We start from the raw sequence: 18931 nt of genomic DNA, 5'->3' as shown, positions 1-18931 counted from the left end.
TGACAGAACACATACTGTGAAAGTTAATGAATCAACCTGTACCAGTACAGCTGTCACCACTAGCATACCCCAGGGATTTGTGCTTGGCCCTTTACTGTTTGGACTCTATTTTTTAGCAGTTCAAACTAAAGTATATGGCCTTTGGCTTACTGCTTTTGCTGACTCTTGCATACTGGGTGCAATCATTGAGTCCAGCTATGATGATAACTTGCTACAGGAGGGGCTAACACAGAAAAATGATTAATGACAAAGCCATAAGGTCTACAAATAAAAGCAAATGTCTATTTATTTTGTTCTTCTGCTAAGTGGAATTCCCCGATAATTACAACATTGACAACAGTCCCACTATTCTAAAACCCAGTGATGCAAACATTGGGAACACATGTAGATAGCAATCTGAATTTCGACCACCAAGTGTCCACACTGGTATTGAAAGCATATGTTGTGCACATCATAAGTCACACCATCGTATTCAGATCTGAGGATTATATTACAGCACTGTACTCAAACCTCATCAGAACACTAATAGAGTATAATGCTCTCTTTTGCATGTATCTCACCAGACACAGCAGCTGGAGAGATCAAGGATTTCTCACCAAAAAAACGCAGGGCCTGTAACCCACGCCATGACATATGTGGATAAACTGAAAGCCATGTTACTGTAATCTGGATCATATAGGATGAGCTGACTTCTGCCTGGTCCCCATGCTGGTCTCTGACCCTGCCTGGTGGGAATTGTACACATCCATAAATCAGATAGAGCTGATGACATGAGCATTTCCTGGTGAGGAGATTATGGTAATAACAGTGTCCCACATGCTGGTTTAAAAGGCTCTTGCTAATGTCAAGCAAGTGCGAAAACACACACACACACACACACACACACACACACACACACACACACACACACACACACACACACACACACACACACACACACACACACACACACACACACACACACACACACACACACACACACACACACACGTGCCCCAGTTGTCTGCAATGAGAACAGATCCTCTACCTATCTAAGTACACAGACTACAGTACTCAGCATTTAAGGCAAGTGCCACAGCTCAAGTCCAACCAAGCACAGTGACAGGGCTTAGTGTTTCCATGTATGTCATGTCTTGGAGGCACTGAATTCTCTGGGTCAGAAACCTCTGTGGTTTCTCCAGTTGCTGCAGTTGTCTGGCGAGGTACATACAGAAGGGAGCATTATACTCAATTAGTGTCTGATAAGGGTCAAGTAAAGCAGAGTTATGACATCCCTGGTCTTGGATGTGATTCCCTTATTTATAAGGTGTGCAATGTATAATCAAAGTTTTGATCACTATGTCTCACAACACTGAGGTTGAGCTTAGAGGGGTGCTATGTATATCATAATTAGCATGGGTACTTCTTTGCCAAAGGGGACAATGAAAGGCAATTTTGTTGCATTAAGTTTCAATCTGTGAGTTTGACACCAATCATTTGTCTGTGTCAGCTCTTTCTATAATATGTTAACATCATTGGGGGACTCTGATTGTACTCAGTTGACATTCATCTGCAAACTTTGTAAGCAACAGACCATCTACCTTCGCCTGGACTTCATAAAATTAGTTTGCAAACAGTAGAAAGCCCAGCACAGATCCTTGGGGTACTCCACTAGTAACTGGTCTATGGGTGGAGGTGGACTCCCCAACTTTGACAGTGTGCATTCTGTCAGTGAGTCATTTGGCTGCCCATGTAGTAATCTTCTTCTTCTTTCGGCGTTTCCCGGTTAAGGGTCACCACAGTGGATCACCTTGTCCGCTCATGATTGGCAGTGGAGTTTTACAGTGTCGAGTTGCCATCCCAGCACCCAACCTTCCACTGAAGGCACACACATGCACACACTCACACCTAGGGCCAATTTAGAGTGTCCATTCCACCTGCAACATGTCTTTGGGATGTGGGAGGAAACCGGAGCACCCGGAGGAAACCCACGCGACCACAGGGAGGACATGCAGACTCCGCACAGAAGGCACCCCAGCCATGGATTGAACCGGAGAACCTCTTGCTGTGAGGTGGCAATGCTGCCCACTGCACCACTGTGGCCGCCCGGCTACCCATGTAGTAATGTATGGATTAATTCCCAGATAGGAGATTTTCTCTATGATACCTGAGTGGAGTATTGTGTCAAAGGCCTTGGCTAAATAAACATAGGCAGTATGTCCTGTTGTCCCTCATCCACAGCTTTGGAAACATTATCAAAAAAGACCACTATGTTTCATAAGCATGATCTACCCTTGACAAAGTCAAAGTGGGTCGAGTCAAGAGTGTTGAAGGTCACCTATGTGCCTGTAGTTAGAGTCCACAATGATTCTTTCCATAGCTTTGCAGATAAGGCTGGTTAGCCTTATGGGTCAATAGTTCCCAGGGTCAGTTCATGGATGTGTAGAAATGTTCAACTGTGAAGATAGTTCTAGTTCTGCATGTTATCAGATTGGTGTGCATTGCATATCACACAACATTTGATATTAATTTATGTAGTGTAATTGATATATGGGTAAAGAAGTACTGAGACACCAGGGTTGCAGTGCATGGGGGGAAGCAGCACATGGCTCCATTGTAAATAAGTGACATATTGTTAGATAGGGCCTTCAGTTGTTATGTTTCCACACATAGTTGCATGACATACATAGTAAAAGGAAAGTAAACAGCACTAATATATGCTAGCATTGACTTTGCATAGTGCAATGGTGAGCAGTGGATGTACATGACAGTTGGTAAAGTGTCTGCGCATGAGAGAAACACATTTCCATTACTTTCCCTGTTTCCACATAGTTAAGCAGTATGCAAATGTAAGTTGCATTGCTAAAAGTCTGACAGTTAGTACTGAGCCCACAAAATACACCTGCTGCTTAGCTGAATCTGTGGCTGAAGGTATAACTGCATTAACACATTTATTTTTGAGCAGAGATGATACTGGGTTCAAATCTGATGTAGCTAATACTTTAAATAAACAGTGATAATGCAATAACATGAATTCTTTATAGTACATGTGTTGTTGTGTGTTGGCATTGTGCAGAGGTAACTGCAGCATTGCAAAGCTGCTCACTGTTGCTTGGTGTTGGTGCACAATGCCAAACTCCGCATAAACATGGAGGCCAAAAAGTGAAGGGATCCATTGCTTATTCTGGTACTTATGTGTGCTGTGTGATTCTATTTTTTGACCAGATTATAGGTGTTAAAAATTGGGTAGATAGAAAGTGGTGAAATGGGGAGCAAGCAGGGGAAGAACAAAGAGAAAGCAATACAAGAATGTGCAGGAAGGAGGTAAGAAAGAACCATAGCTACCCATTTCTTCAACAGTAAAAACTAAAAATATGTGCAGAATATTAGCTGAATTTGGACTGTCACCTCCACAGACAGGGTGACAACAAAGTAATCATGCATAGCCAATTGGACTGAATTAAGTGTGTCAAGATGACATGTGTGAGAAATGGAGAGCTATGTATTGGAAGATATTTTTTTTTCTGAGACAGGTGCCCATTTGTTTTTAAATTCAGTAAGAGAGGGCCATAGGTATTTCTAGATCAGGTAAGGTGGGTAGGTGAGAAAGCAAATGCAAACAAACAAGACAAACAAGATAAGAGAAAGGGATGGTGAGAGGCACAAAAGGTTGGGAAACATCATGGCTGTGGTGAGGGAGAGGGCAACACATGCTCATGCCTGTCAAACATGGAGACAGTGAGAATTTAGTCCTCACCCATTGGACTGTCATCACTGTCCCCTTAATCTGCTGGTGGCTGGAGTGCTTGATGTCTTCTCTTCCTATGTACCATGAGGTAGTCCATTCTCTCCATTTAGCACAGGCATACACCAGTGGTGCAGTGCATGAACCTATACACCAACCCTGGCATCTCATTGCAGAAGATGAAATCTACCTACACCACTGCTCCCTGAGGGTGCCACTGCACAACCTTCCAGGGCAGTACTACCTGAGGGTGCAGGTAATGCAGGAGTAACAGAGGCAGTGCTGCCAGGTTGGGACCCAGACATGCTGGGCATCAGTGCTGGAACCAGTGGAGCGGGGGCAGACTAATCCACTGAGGCTGGCCTAACTCACTGTGCTGTGTAGCATTTAGTGATCTGGCACACACGGATGACATGGAGACATTCTGATGACACATAAAAAATAAAAAAGAGAGATAAGGGTTGGAGTGAGATAAAAAAGAGATAAAATTAGTGCCACCATATGTGACATACAATGCATTAACATAATTACATAACTATTTTATCTGAAATATTACATTTAAGTATACGTCCTGTCAAATACACACTATACCTACAGATTGCTGACAGTAATCCTTGAAATGTGCATATATTGCACATATGCATGTTCCAGTTATACAGATTACAGTTAACAACAAGGCATTTATGCCACTTGTATGGAGCTGAATTTAAAGTAAATATTATTAAAGAAATTCAGTACTGTATAGTTGTGACTCATGATATTTCAACCCCGAACCTCTGACTACAGTCTTATATTTGACTCCTAAAGTTGGTTTGTGCTACAGACTAATGCATGCATTCTTGTTTTTATACTTAGGATATGCATGCTCAATTTACTGCAACAGTATAAAAAAACAAAACTCTTATCTTTAACTTTTAAAGCTACGATAATATTTCTCTTGTGCTGCATACATACTACTTGCTTCCTTCAGTCTCTCCATTTGAGCAGCATGAGCAAGTCGACTGCACTCTTTGTTGGGATAAGCTGGGGAAGAACAGAAAAGAACAGAAGAACATTATGCATACCAGTTTTGCCTATATTTATCTTTCTAAGTATTACAAATGCTCTCTTATTGTCATACTTACATAGCTGTGGGATGTCCAGAGTCTCAAATTCAGTCAACCAATGGCTGAGGGTATCCCTATTGCACCTGTGTAGGTCATTAAAATGATGATTACACCATTCTCCAGTGCATGGGATGCCGGTAGCATGGGATACAGCCTGATCCAAACTTTTACTGGAAGCCAGAATAGTCCCCCTAAAGAAGCATTTGGCAGTGGTGCTTTACCAGCAGTCCAAAAAATATCCTGATTCCTGGACATCCCACCTCTGTGCTCTAAACTGAGCAGCTTCTTCACTAGCTCCAGCCATGTCTGACACCTGACCTAGAGCAATGGAAAATGTTGCTTTCCCACCAATTCCATTTACTGGTAGTGCACAAACCTGAGTAATGATTCCAACCATGTTTCCAAGATGTTAAGAGGAGTGCAGTAATGGCAAGCAGGGATGACATAAATATTTGAAATAGGAAGGTTAATCTGACACTTGACCTTAGTTTGGGGGTGTCTGGTGATGTAGCTTGGAAATATGTATTGAAAAGTGAAAGGTAACTGTTAGGTGAGTTAGGTTTCAGACATGCACTGAGGGCATATATGCCATGACTTGACACATTTGTTTTTGGCTTTATACAATGATAACATCATTTTTTAAAGTGTATGATTCAAACCTAGGCATAAGGGACAAAACATTTGCTTCCACATCATTGATTTTCAATGTTTGCCACAGAAGAAGTGCTGCTGAAACATAGTAAGGGATCATTCCTAAATACAACTGAGTCTGAGGTGTTACATGTGTATGTGCATGACCTGACAAGGTTTTTGTATATAGATTCAGTTGTGTATGTGTCTTATTGTGAAGGTCATACAAGTCCAGATAGAACAATTATACTTGCAGAAATAAAGTCGGCAGTATACCTCTAGTCATACATCTGAAAACACACCAATCTCTCATACATATAATTCATATCAGCTCCACTATCTAAAGTGTTATAAGTGAGATTGAATATAATGGGAACTGTAATAACAGTAAAAATGTCTGTAATGTCCTACATTAGAACCCAGGACCATGTGTATGGCAGTCCTAGGCAGACCTATACTTACACCTGTTGCCACAAGAACTATATTTTTATTTATTTGGCATTTGTTGACCAGGTTAGTCCTACTGGGCTATTGCCTTTTTTCAGCTGAAACCTGAGGAGAAAAGCTCAAAAAGTTACAATAATTGGTATAAAATCACATAGCAACACACAATTACATAATATACTCACAAGAAAACACAAATTGTTATGATAATTATATATTTACATAATATTATATGAAAGAAGAGATAATGTAGTATAGGAATCAACCTAGGTAATATCCAGTGCATATTTGCAGTACAGTTGTTCAGACTGTTACTTTGGTATTAATATGAAGTAAGTTTGGGATAAAATATTAGATATCAGAGAGGGGAGGAAAAGAGAAAAAGGAGTGAAAAGTAGGGGTTAGTAGTAGTAGAGAGGAGATAAAGATTAAGTAGGATCATGGCAGGGCCAGGTCCATAAGTTTGATAAGTGGTCTTTTAAAGTTTTTTTGAAACAGTTAGTATTGGTGATCATTCTTATGTGTAAGGGCAATTTATTCCATGCACTGATAACAGAGTAATTATAAAGAAGTTTAGCAAAGTTTTTATTGGACTTATACGTTTCGAGGAGGTGTTGGTAAGAACTACGGAGAGTAGGATTTGGAGTATAGAGAGATATGTGGGTAGTTATAGCAGGACAGATGTTGGGTTGGTTAAGAATGGAGTGGGTCAGATTTAGCTGGGGCAGAAGGAGTTGGTGAAATTCTAAGCACTGTAGGTTTTTTTTACAGATAGGCAGTGGCGTGAAAGTTAATGTTGATTAGCTGCAAATTTGGCTTATTTATTATACATGAGTTTAAGTTTAGTTGAAAGATTAGATTGTTTGTTAGAACTGGGGCATCATATAATGGGGGGGGGGTAGTAGACAGGACTATGTAAGGGAGAGTTCAGATTTATTAGTGAGGAATTTTTTGTTTCTATACAGCAGGCCAAGTTTTATATGTGTCTTTTTAATAGACTGTTCAAAGTGTAGATTTAATTTTAGCTGGTCATCAATTATGATCCCCGATAGTTTTGTGTGGGGTTCTACCTTGATAGTAGTGTTGTTGAGGGAAGAGACAGTGAAAGTTCATTTGAGGTGTTCGAGATTTTTAGGGAGGAATAGAAGGAGTTTTGTTTTGTTGGATTTACAAAGGAGTTGGTTGGTTGTTAGCCATTTTTTGACTGAGTGGAGAGATTCCTGGGTAAGTGTGAGGAGGTGGGGGAGGTTATCAGAAGATGAAATTATTGTGGAGTCATCAGCATATTGTATTAGAGAAGAATGAGGACAGGAAGTATAGAGGTAGTTAGTAAAAATGATAGCAGGGGTCCTAGGATGGAGCCTTGAGAAACTCTGGTTTGGACTGGAAAGAAGGAGAAGAATGCCGAGTGCCACTTTACAGACTGAGATCTGTTAGAGAGGTAGCTAGTGAACCAGAAAAGAGCTGAGCTGGAAAGATAAAGGTTGGATAATTTAGACAGAAGCAATGTGTGAGAAACAGTATCAAAGGCCTTAGAGAGGCAAGGAATAGACAGGAGACTAAATTATTGTTGTCCCAAAGTCTAGTGATAGTCTCTGAAAGATAATACTGCTGTGGATGTACTGTGGTTCGGGTGAAAGCTGTGTTGTGTAGGGGTTAGAAGATTTTCTTGCAAAAGATGGTCTAAGAGTTGTTTGTGAATGCACTTTTCTAGAATTTTTGATAAAGGAGAGAGTATGGCTATAGGCCTGAAATTAGAAGGGTCAGTGGATTTACTTCATTTGTGTAAGGGTATAGCATACAATTTCTTCTGGATATCAGGAACTAAAATTTCTTCTGGATATCAGGAACTATGGTTTCTTGGATAAATCTGTTTATAAGAATGGAGATGAGATATGCAATGGATGTTGTGACTAGTTTAAGAAATAACATTGAAAATCTATTTGCTATAAACTTCACTGTCACAACATTAAAAATAGGTTGCATACCTTGTAATAGAACCAGGACCATATGTACTCCAGCCCTACACTTACACTTGCTGCCACAGGAGTAGTTACATGACAGTTCCATAATTTCCTTCTCATTATTAAGTTCTCTGTGTTAACTGCCATGGAATGCTGCTTAGCATGTTTGGTCGGTGCCCAACATAATAAACTGAATGCATCTATTTTCAATTGGTTGCTGTCTGTGCCCTGTCTGCAGTTGTTTCATGAATGCAGCTGTTGGGGAATGCTTTGTGAGATGGAAAGCAAAAAACTGCAACAATGTATTCTTTTTGACCTTTGCACTTTTACAGACCTCCTGTCTGCAGGTGCTCTGTAGGTGTTCTGCCTGCTTCCTGTGTGGGCCACTAGTATAGTTTGCACACTGCTAAGCAGCACGCAAATCAGATATGCACAGCCAAACCTAACATTCATTTTTTCCATTTCCCTTGTTTGTGTTAAACTGCATATGGCGCAAACACTGGCCAAAAAAAATTAAAATACAAGGGAAAAGTAGTTGAAATGATTAAAAACAATCTATGATATAAACACTACAAAATGTTTGTTAGTACACATGAAATATTTCTACATAGGTCTGGAATGACCTTTCAGAATACAGTAGGGTTCCTTATCCCTCTTTGCCACATAACAGCTTTTCAGCAGGGAACTGAAATCATTCTGCATACAACCAACTGCAACATCATCCACAGTATTAAAAAAACACATAACAGTTATTTGCACATGTATAAATTTCAGATGTAGTAAACTGAGTGACCACACAACCATTTATGACTATTGCTTGCAAAAATGCAGCTCTGTCTTACCTCTCTGTGTTTGTTGCTCATCCTTCATCTGACCAGTAATCTGGGACATGCAGACTGTAAGGCATTCTATATCCTTGTCCTTAAAATGTGTGAGAATATTAAATGACAATAATATATAGTTGTCAACAAATGAAGGGGAGGTTGGATATTAATGAACAGAACCTGTGAATTGTGTGCTGCTTACTTACATTTCCAACCTTGATAAAATTACTTATATATACTTTGTAAGTCTAACTTGACACATCCACTGGAGGTAGGGCAGTCTGCAATGCTGTTGTGTTTTCCTTCTCCCTACCGGCAATCATTCACAGTTGCAATCCATTAGCAATAAACACTGAGGGTGTGCCTGCACTATGTTTACATCTGTTACACAGAGCCAAAAGTTTAGGATTCAGCAATTCTAATGAGTTCACACCTCATTTGTGTCTTCACTATGCTAACAGCCCCAAATCTACACCATGAAAGGGCAACTGTGTAGCTAGGGAACCCGAATGTGAGAAGACTTTATGTGGCAAACACAGAAGAGGCTATTACTTTGGGATATATCTGTATAGAAGACTACTGAACTTGAGAAGGGTGCTTCCATTTTTCAGTTATATACTGCAGATGTTGAAATGTCATTTAAGAAAATTCTGTTTCATATTTATATATATATATATTAATTAGCAAATGCTACTATTATCTGTATGCATTAGTATACTGATGGCATGGGCATATTTGTCAGGGCATTTCACAGGTATACATGATTGGCAGTAGCTTAAAATGTAATGTTCTGTATTAAATCTGTACATATGTTTCAGGGACAGTTCATTTGATAGCACTTTTAGCATTGCACTGATGGTTTGTTAGCAAAATGTGTCATTTCTCTGTTCCTTTGGGGATGGGGAGCAAAGCTGCATTTCTATTTTGGCACAAACAAGGATATGTTGCTATTGTTAATCTCCCTTGTTTTGCATCCAGCCTTGCTTTGTGTGTGAATGTAATATGTCATAACTACACAATTCTTGTTGTTCATTATTTCAAATATCTAGGCTGATTTATGTTTCTCCACTAGCTAATACTGAAATTCTACCTTTTATCTGGGAGCAAGTATTTTTTAGTTATGTGATACTTATGTGTACTATCCTTCTGTTGTGTTTTAGGACACCTAGGACTATAGCACCCAGGTGTCTCAATCCAGAAAAAACACCCTGCAATGACCCTGAGAATCACATCATTGTGAATGGTCTTAGGCGATATGGTGCCTTTCTGCTTTAGAGGAGATATTTCAGGCAGGATGCAAATTTGGCAGCAGATAGTTGCAGATGTGAATGCAGCAGAAAGCCACAGCAGGACATATGATCAGGTGCGCTATAGGGCCACTGACATGATCTCATCTACACAGAGGAGAGCAGATGCAGTAGCCTGTGATCAGATGGGTACAGGGGTGCTACAGGCCACCACTAACAGCAAATGAAGAGTTCCTGTCCACTGTCAGGGATCCAGAGAGCTCACAGGAAAGTGCAGAACAGCATGTCCTTGACATTGGTGCTGCAGTTTCAGGAATAGCAAATATGTCCCAGGAAGAGCTTCCAGGTAGGCTTATGTATCTACATTGTTAAATACTCCTGTACAGTAAAATATTTACATCGATATGTTAGGAATGTTTAACAAGAAATTGGTTGGGGGGGGGGTTGTAGACTACTATAGTTAACACATTCTGATTGATTACATATGGGGCTTAGGTAGGACTTGTCATCCAAGTTCTTGTTGAAAGTATAGTTAATGGACATATAAAGGGCAAAAAGTCTTACTCCTTGTGTTACTGTTAATTGTGATGATGTTGTCATTACCTTTTGCTTAACTTCTTCTAGGACCATCCAGCATGGGGAGCAGACTATCATCTGCTAAGCCAAATCATGCTAAGCCAAACACTTTCATGTCAGTACTGATAAACAGTTCAAAGAAATATTTAGTGCGTGATGTTGGTGTCAGGACTGTTGTGTGTATTGCTGTACTGTCTGTAATAGTGGCATCACTGTTAGTTTGTTAGAATATATTGGACTATAATAAAGTAGGCATTATTTTTTTCCTGTGTTTGTTGCTTATTATCACTGGTGTTCCTGAAAGTGGAAGTGTGGGACTTCTATCACCTGATGTCAGAGTATCAACAGACTCTGATGATGATGGTGGACAAACAGAGGGACAGTCAGGGGGGTGCCGAGGTTAAATCAGACACTGAGGTTGACATACAGCCATCCCTTGTAATTCTAAAAGACACAAACAGTAGGCCTACACCTACCCGTTCCAGTGAGGCATCAGATATTGCACAGGTGGAGGGTGAAACAATTGATCAGGGAACTGTGGTTACTGTGGCTGTAGCCAAAGTGTGGGTGAGATGCCATGCAGGATGATTGTTAGGGGTGCTTAGAGGGGGCCTTTTGTCCATCCTCCATCAGATCTAGGTGTCTCTTCCTGTGCCACTCAATGTATTTTTAAGGTCCCCATGGAGACAGAGGCATGTTGCCATAGCTCCTCCAGAGAAATGCTTAGGGTTGTAGATGTGGCACAGACTGACATGAGTGACTGGCTCCACCCACCATGTTGCCAATTCAATGGACTGGATGAATCACACACTGGAAAGGGTGGTGCCTGTGATGGAAAGCCTGCTGGGAGGGGGACAACATCTTCGTGGGTGTAGGTCAGCCACATCATCTGCTGTTAGCCAACGTGGCCATGCCTGATCACACTCCCATAGTGGCAGTACTTCCACTGCTCCATCAGTAGTTGAGCTGTCCACACCCAGACATGGCAGGCCATGGAGTCATGGTCCTGGGCATCCTTGTGAGGGGAGCTCATCCAGCAGACATCAGTCATATTTATGTAGCAGCAGTGCATCTGACCCTGGGCATGGACGTGCCTGTACAGCTTCTGGTAGAACCTGTTCTTGTGGTCATATATGACAGTGATGAACTGCCACCTCTACCATGCATGGCACGCATCTGTCCGACATACCAAGATGTAGAGCTAGCACAGAGCTTGGCTGTATTCATGCAGACACTCACACACCAATTTCACCTGGAGGACCCATACAGACACACATCCAACAGTTACATGGTTCAGCTCATTTTGTCTCACTGGCCATTTGTTACTCTATCTGAATGTCTTCCTGCTTCTCTTTCTTACTCACACACACTCACTGACCTTTTATGTCAACCTAGGCTTCCTGCCCTCCACACAACACTCTGTGCAAGTGATGATAACTGTGCCATATCCCTGTTTGCTATCTTTTGGATTCAAGGATACATAAGCTTTGTGTCTGATACTCAGGGTGCATAGCTGACTTAGTGCTTAGTGTATCTGTATTTGTGATGTTGAATTGTTAATTGTACCTTTGAGTTGTATTAATCAAAGAAAATTAGACAGTTGATAGCATCACACTTTCACACTTTTTTTGCATCAGTATTGTTAATGATCTTGAGAAGGTTGTGAATTCTGAAACTGAAATTTTCAGGCAGGCATTCCTCCTACCCTCACTTCTCTATGCTGCCCCAGTACTAACCTTTATCCAGAACACTACCTTGACTAAACTCCAACAAACATATCATAAAATCGCTAGATTTATTATCAACTCTCACTACACCTCACATCACTGCCTTGCCCTAAACTCCCTGCAGTGGCTTGAATTCCCATAGCTACTGTTAACATCACATTTCCAAATTGTACACTCTATACTATATAAACCATCTTCCTGTCCAGCTTTCTCTACCCTTGTATCCACCTACTCCCCATCTCAGTTCCTATGCACTTCAAACCAGCAACTGCTAGCAGTCCATCCATCAAAGAGAAATGTGGGCAAATTACTATACAAATGCTCAGTTGTCCAGTCCTGGAAAAAACTACCCTTAGACCTACGTGCCATTATACGCCCATCTCACTTTAAAAAGGAACTTATACAGCATCTGCTCAACTCCAAAACTTGTCTCTGCCATAACCTCTCCTAACCCCCACTTTCAGAGTTCTTAACTCCCACCCATTCTACCTAGACTGCTAAAAACAGCCTACCAAATCTCTCAGTTATAAAACAAATACACTTTCTAATCACATGGTATTATTCATCTCTAAATATTTTTACATATACAAGGCCTCATGCTGGTATACTATCCTACTCTTAATCACTTCTCTAATCTTCCTATTATATATGTATCTTACCCCTCTCTTGGCTTTATTTTTAGATATGGCTAGCAGATTTCTAGATGTGCCTGGACCTTGTTTTACCATTGCTACACAACTTTCTCATACTGTAGACTAAATGGGAATCTTTTTTTCTGCAAAATGTTAAATGAATGTAAGCAATTGTAAATTGTTTTTCTCTGTAAAACGTGCACTGAATGTAACTAAATTTATCCTGTATTCTCTGTTAACATGCATATTAAATATAACTGGAGCTTTTCTCCTCGGGTCTCCACTGAAAATGGGTTTCTAACCCAGCTGGTCTAACCCGGTTAACAAATGTCAATAAATAAATAAAATAAATAAAAAATTGTGACTCATTACTTTCTAACTTGTCTCTTTAATGATTTTCCAGTACAAATGTATGGTGCTAAACTGAGAGCATGGGGTGACCAGCAGTACTTTGAGAGATATGACCATGTGAATCTTTGATGCCTGAGGCTTGCTAATTAATAATGGACATATATAAGTCTATAAGTCCCTGCTGTCACTTTTTATTGTCATATCTGTGCAAATTGCCCACCTTTTACTTGCTTACATTATCAAGTAACAGCATGCAAGGATATCCCAGTCATTCATATTATTTCACAATACATTGCAGGTTAAACACTTACCTTGTAATTCCAGAAGTTGCAACAGTTTTAGTTCAGGGCTGACTCAGTCTGATGCTAGCAGTACACAGCCATTACATTGGTAGGTAAAGGTTGTAAGCAGTGCCTGGCATCAAAGTTACTATATGTATGTGCATTGGAGGAAGGCTTTAGGCCCTTAGGTGGTGAATGAGTGTGCTATGCATTGTCTCTTAGTAATGTGAGGGCATATTGAGCATGTCTGTGTCTGCCTATACCCAAAGCAGCTGCTGGTTCCCCTTCTGACTCCTTACCTCCTTGTGGCTGTGGTGACCTTATCATTGGTGGTAGGATGTGTGCCCCTTCCTCTTATTGATCCTGCTAAAGCTGTTTTGTCAGGATGATATTATGTAGCATGGCACATACAATACATATTTCACAATACATATTTCAGTACATGTACATGGATTGCACTGCAGGTCTCTGCCAGATGTATCTAGGCACCAGAACCATGACTTCAGTTGCCCATACATACGGTCTATGATATTTCTAGTTTGAGAATGTGCCTCGTTATGGCATTCTTCAGCAGGTGTGTGTGCATTTCTGATGGGTCTCATCAGCCATGGTTCCAGTGCATAACCTGCATCCCCCAGTAAATGACCCTGTGGGGTATCCTCCCTAGTGAACATCTGATACAGCTGGGAGGTGTGCCAGATATGTGAGTTGTGTTAACTGCCTGGGTTGCCAGCACACATGTACAGGATGATTCCCTTGGCATTACTCATAACTTGGCAGTTAACAGATTGGAAGCCCTTTCTATTTCTTTAGAACCTTCCCTGTTCCCTGGGTGGTACCTTCATTTCTACATGTGTGCAATCTATGGTACCCAGTACTTCAGGGTAGTGTGCTACAGGGTAGAAATCTTACATATTTGTGTCCCTGTCCTCAGGAGTAAGGGGAAAACATATGTGGTCACTGGCATGTTGGAGCATAACATTCAGGAATTGATGGAGGATCCTGGATACTGATGCCTGTGACACCCCCAGCATGTCCACTGTTGGTCTCTGAAAGGTACCTGTAGCTGAAATTCTAAGTGCTGCACATACCTTTGTCTCCAGTGGGATGGGTTCCCCTCAGTTTTCCCCTGGCTCTGAGTTGAGGACGACAGAGTTTGTAGAGTTCCTGTAGTGTGTCTCTATCCACGTTGTAGTACTCTACAATTTCCACATTATGTAGATTGCGATAAGTTGACTGGGGTCTGAAAAGTCTTCTCCTTCTTGGTCTAGGTCTATTAGTAGCAACAGCAGCATAGATTTCAGCCTGTTGCTGATATACATGAATTAAAGTAACAGTAGCCCCTAACATTGTTTCTATGTGGACTCCTTTCTGTGGCTGTATTCCAATAGGTTGTGGAATTTGCAGGGAAACCAGCACTGAGTCTGCATGGTTGCTTTATAGCTTGTTGAATAGCTTGTCTATCTTCGATTGGTTGATTAGCATATAATTCAGCTGCTTATGCTATAATTAGCATGCCATGGTATTTACCTTGTTTGTGTGGCTCTGCATGGTTCTACACAGAGTGCAGAGCTGCATACTGAATCTAAAACAATTTGCTACCACTACGTGCATACTGTGTGAACTGATCATGTAGGCTTTATTGAATATGGCAGTATGTTTATGCAATTGTGCAATTGTATGTGCAATGAATATTAAAGATATGCAAAATAATAGGGTCTATGTCTTTCCCTGAGAGCTACATTTAAGTTATGCACCCTGTGCAATTTCCTGGCTAAGTATCAATTTAAAAGAAAGAAAGAATTTTTTTTGGAGCTGAAGCCAAAAAATAAGGTATTCTGCTAAAAAATGTGGCACACTGCTACAGTTAAGTCCCATACTGAACACTTTAACTGTGACCTTATATGCAATATATGCAAGTATAAATTAATGTCTGGACTGCACTGTCTTACACCATCAGCACCTACTGATCATGTCCCCTAATACCCTGTGCCTGAGAAAGATGCCCACTTCTCCCACCCTAATTGCAGCTTTACTTCCTCCTCCATAAATGTACTATATTGTTGTCTATTAGCAAGATGTATAAGAGTTAGTGGTGCAGTGTGTTTTGGGCTTGGCATGCCTCTAGCTGTATTGTAGTGTGCATGGCAGGGGTAGGTAGATGATTCATTTATTGTGTTGCTGTTTGCACTAGTGCATAATTGCTGGAGATATGTAAAGCACGTATATTCTTCTGACTTTCCTGAATGTTGTAAAATGGTTTATGGGAAGCTGAAATCAGGTAAGTACATAGAGGATACAGCATAGCAGTGAAACTGAGATAATAAAAATTTTCCGTGGGTATACAGCTTAGGGATGTCACTAAAATTAATGTGCATATTTTCCAAGTGTCTACCATATATCTGTAATAATATTCTTATGCTATCAGTCATCTGAGCTACACTATATATTCTCATTTTAAAGATATACAGCTATAATTATGGTATGCCTACCATTTACAGTACAGTTATACAGTGCACATTGAAAACATCCATATTATAATTGTGGAAAGTACTATTATATGTTTTTTATCAGTTTTATAATAAATATAGTATGTTAGTTGATTTCAAGTATGTTGTTGGTTAGTGGCTTGTATATTTAAGTCTGCAAGGTGCATGTGAGGTGAGCTCTAAAATTTGTCAAGATAACAGCCATTCTCTGTCTGCTCCATTATCTCATTTTACACATCATTTGTTTAATCCAAAGAGGATACAGACTAACAATGCTCTTTGGTACTAACACTAGACTTTCAAAAAGCCATTCTACTCTCCAAATAATGAATTTAACAGCCATATAAAAATGACTTAATTCTTTAGGTCCCCAAACATCTAGCTCACTCAATCACTTACCTTTTATGTACACATTGAAATACTTGGATATAAAGCATTCTTGACCCCAAAACACTTTTTTAAGTTATTTCTCTCCACCTACCAGGGAGCCATAGGAAAAGGTTTTCTGCTTGCACAGCTTGAATGTGGCCCACCTCTATTTGCCACCATCTCATTCTAAAACACAGCAACTCTGCAACTCTTATCCAATAAGATCTGTTACTTCATTATCAACTCCCTACAGCTTGAGCATTATTGCCTTACTCTATCAAAGAGCAAATGACTGCCAGTACTGGACAAGGCAAACCTCATTTTGGGTCCCTGCACTTCTATTACTTCATCAGGAGACCCAATCTCCATTAGCTATGAAACTCATCATGATAACCTCAAAATATAATCTTAGGGGCCAGTCCAGAACAAGACCCACACTCCAATCCCCCCTACGACCAAACTACACATCATTAACCACTCAAACAATTCCTTCAGAAACAGCATAATGAAGGCCATATTATGTAATAAATTCTGATCAATTACTGCACCCTATGCTACTCTGTACCTCATTTTCACTACTACCTTTTCTCTAACCTACCACCTGGAACTATCTCTTGTGTAAGTATGTACATAATAAGTGTTTCTTTTTATATTAAGTCTGTAACGGGTATACTATTGTTTGTGTGTTGAAGGGCAATTTTTGGGTCTATATTATAAACTCGAATGCTTACCTTATAGAATCCCTACATGTCGACCCCTCCTCATTGAACCGCATAAACACCGAATGCCCTAAACCGCGAAATTCAAAACGTCGAACTATCATACTTGTCCCACCCCACCGCCCGCTACATACTACCTACACAAACAAACTAAATAAACTACATACATACACTAACCAAAACCATACTTCTAACCCTAAACTAAACCCTACTTCTAACCCTGCATTAAATCTTACATATACCACATTGTATGCACTTAACTTAACCCGCATCCTAACCCTAAGGTCCGTAACTATCGCACACTTTCCTTAAAAAGCTAAACCCAAACAAACTAAACAATCCACACACATACACTTAACAAAACCCTACACTGAATCTAACATACATTACCATCTATGCACTTACCTTAACCCGCACCCTAACCCTAAGGTCCGTAACTATCGCACACTTACCTTACGGAGCTATACCGCAGAAGGCCAACCATGACGATTTGACATTTCCGGTTTCACTCTTCTGGACGTTCAATGTTTTCGTGTTTTGATGAGGATGTTTAGGGATTCGATAAGGTAAACGTTCGAGTTTGTAATATAGACCCCAATTTTTTGCATATATTCCCATTTGTATAGCTCATATTGTTATTGTTTACACTCTGTTTTGTACAGTTTACATGCCATGTTTGCTGACCCTGCAGTTGGTCCTTCTTGATAAGTTTAAAAAGTTTTTATTTTTTATCATAGAGTGAGGCACGATCGGGGGGGGGTGACTATAATACACTATTGCAGTTTAGAGAAACTATGTGGCAGTTGAGACAATGCCATAGTATCCCCAGGAATAAATGATAGTTGTTCTATAACTAGTCTATTGAAACTATAGTTGATGCAAATTTGAAGTGGTATATATACGTTTATGTATTTTTATAAGTTGTTTTTATTGTTCAATATGATGTGTGAAATATTTTATTTAAGTAATTTTAGATGAGTTAGTATAAACATTAGTAGATGGTTACCTGTAACAAGTAAAGACTGTAGGCAGCTTGATTTTGTTGCTTTAAGTAGGGTATTGGATCAAAATTAATTATTTATGCTAATTACCTGATTTGTACTATATAAGGGACTTAATGGATATGTAAATTTGACTCTGATGATGCCTATGTGAATGCAGGTAAAAGCGTTAAGTCTTGTCTTATTTTAACAATAACTTTGAATTTCTGTTGAGGTCCAGGCATTGTGGTGACTTTACCTGTTTTTATTTTTTGTCTTATTAATCAGCTAGTGTGATTATTTTGTGGTTCTGAGTTTTTGTCACCCTTGTTTGGTTTCTTAACAGGAATAGTGGTGTTCTTTGGATTATGGAAAAACTGCTTGATAAAATACCTGAGCTCACTAGGCTGTTTAAATAGCAGTTACAGCAAAATAATGATGGGGGAGCTCCTCTTCGTCCCTACCAGCTACTCAACTGGACATTTTAACTTTGCATATACCTCCTGATGATTTTTCTGCCTTGAACTGTGAGTCAAGTGCTTCTAGAGATTCACCTAATGGTCTGCCACTAAATTCTGCACTAAATAACAAAAAGGCACCCTTGGATTTAAAAGGGTTATTCTCCATGCCAGAGTATCAGTTCACATCTTCCCCTATGCATTGTGATGGGTTTGGTTCATTCCAGAGCCAGCTACATAACTTTGATAAAGTTACCAGAAAGCTCAAAACTTCACCAATGGATAATATGTTCCTTAACCGGTCATTGGAATTGAAACAGGTACAGAAGGGCCTGCGCTTATGGCATTTTCTATTAGGAACACTACCAGGCTCTATTATGCTCCGGGAGCTCCTGGACTTGTTTGACCAC

Source organism: Protopterus annectens, chromosome 2.part0 (assembly GCF_019279795.1).
Source record: "Protopterus annectens isolate FY-2018-M chromosome 2.part0, PAN1.0, whole genome shotgun sequence".
Taxonomy (NCBI): Eukaryota; Metazoa; Chordata; order Ceratodontiformes; family Protopteridae; genus Protopterus; species Protopterus annectens.
Note: the sequence above shows the minus strand (reverse complement) of the source record.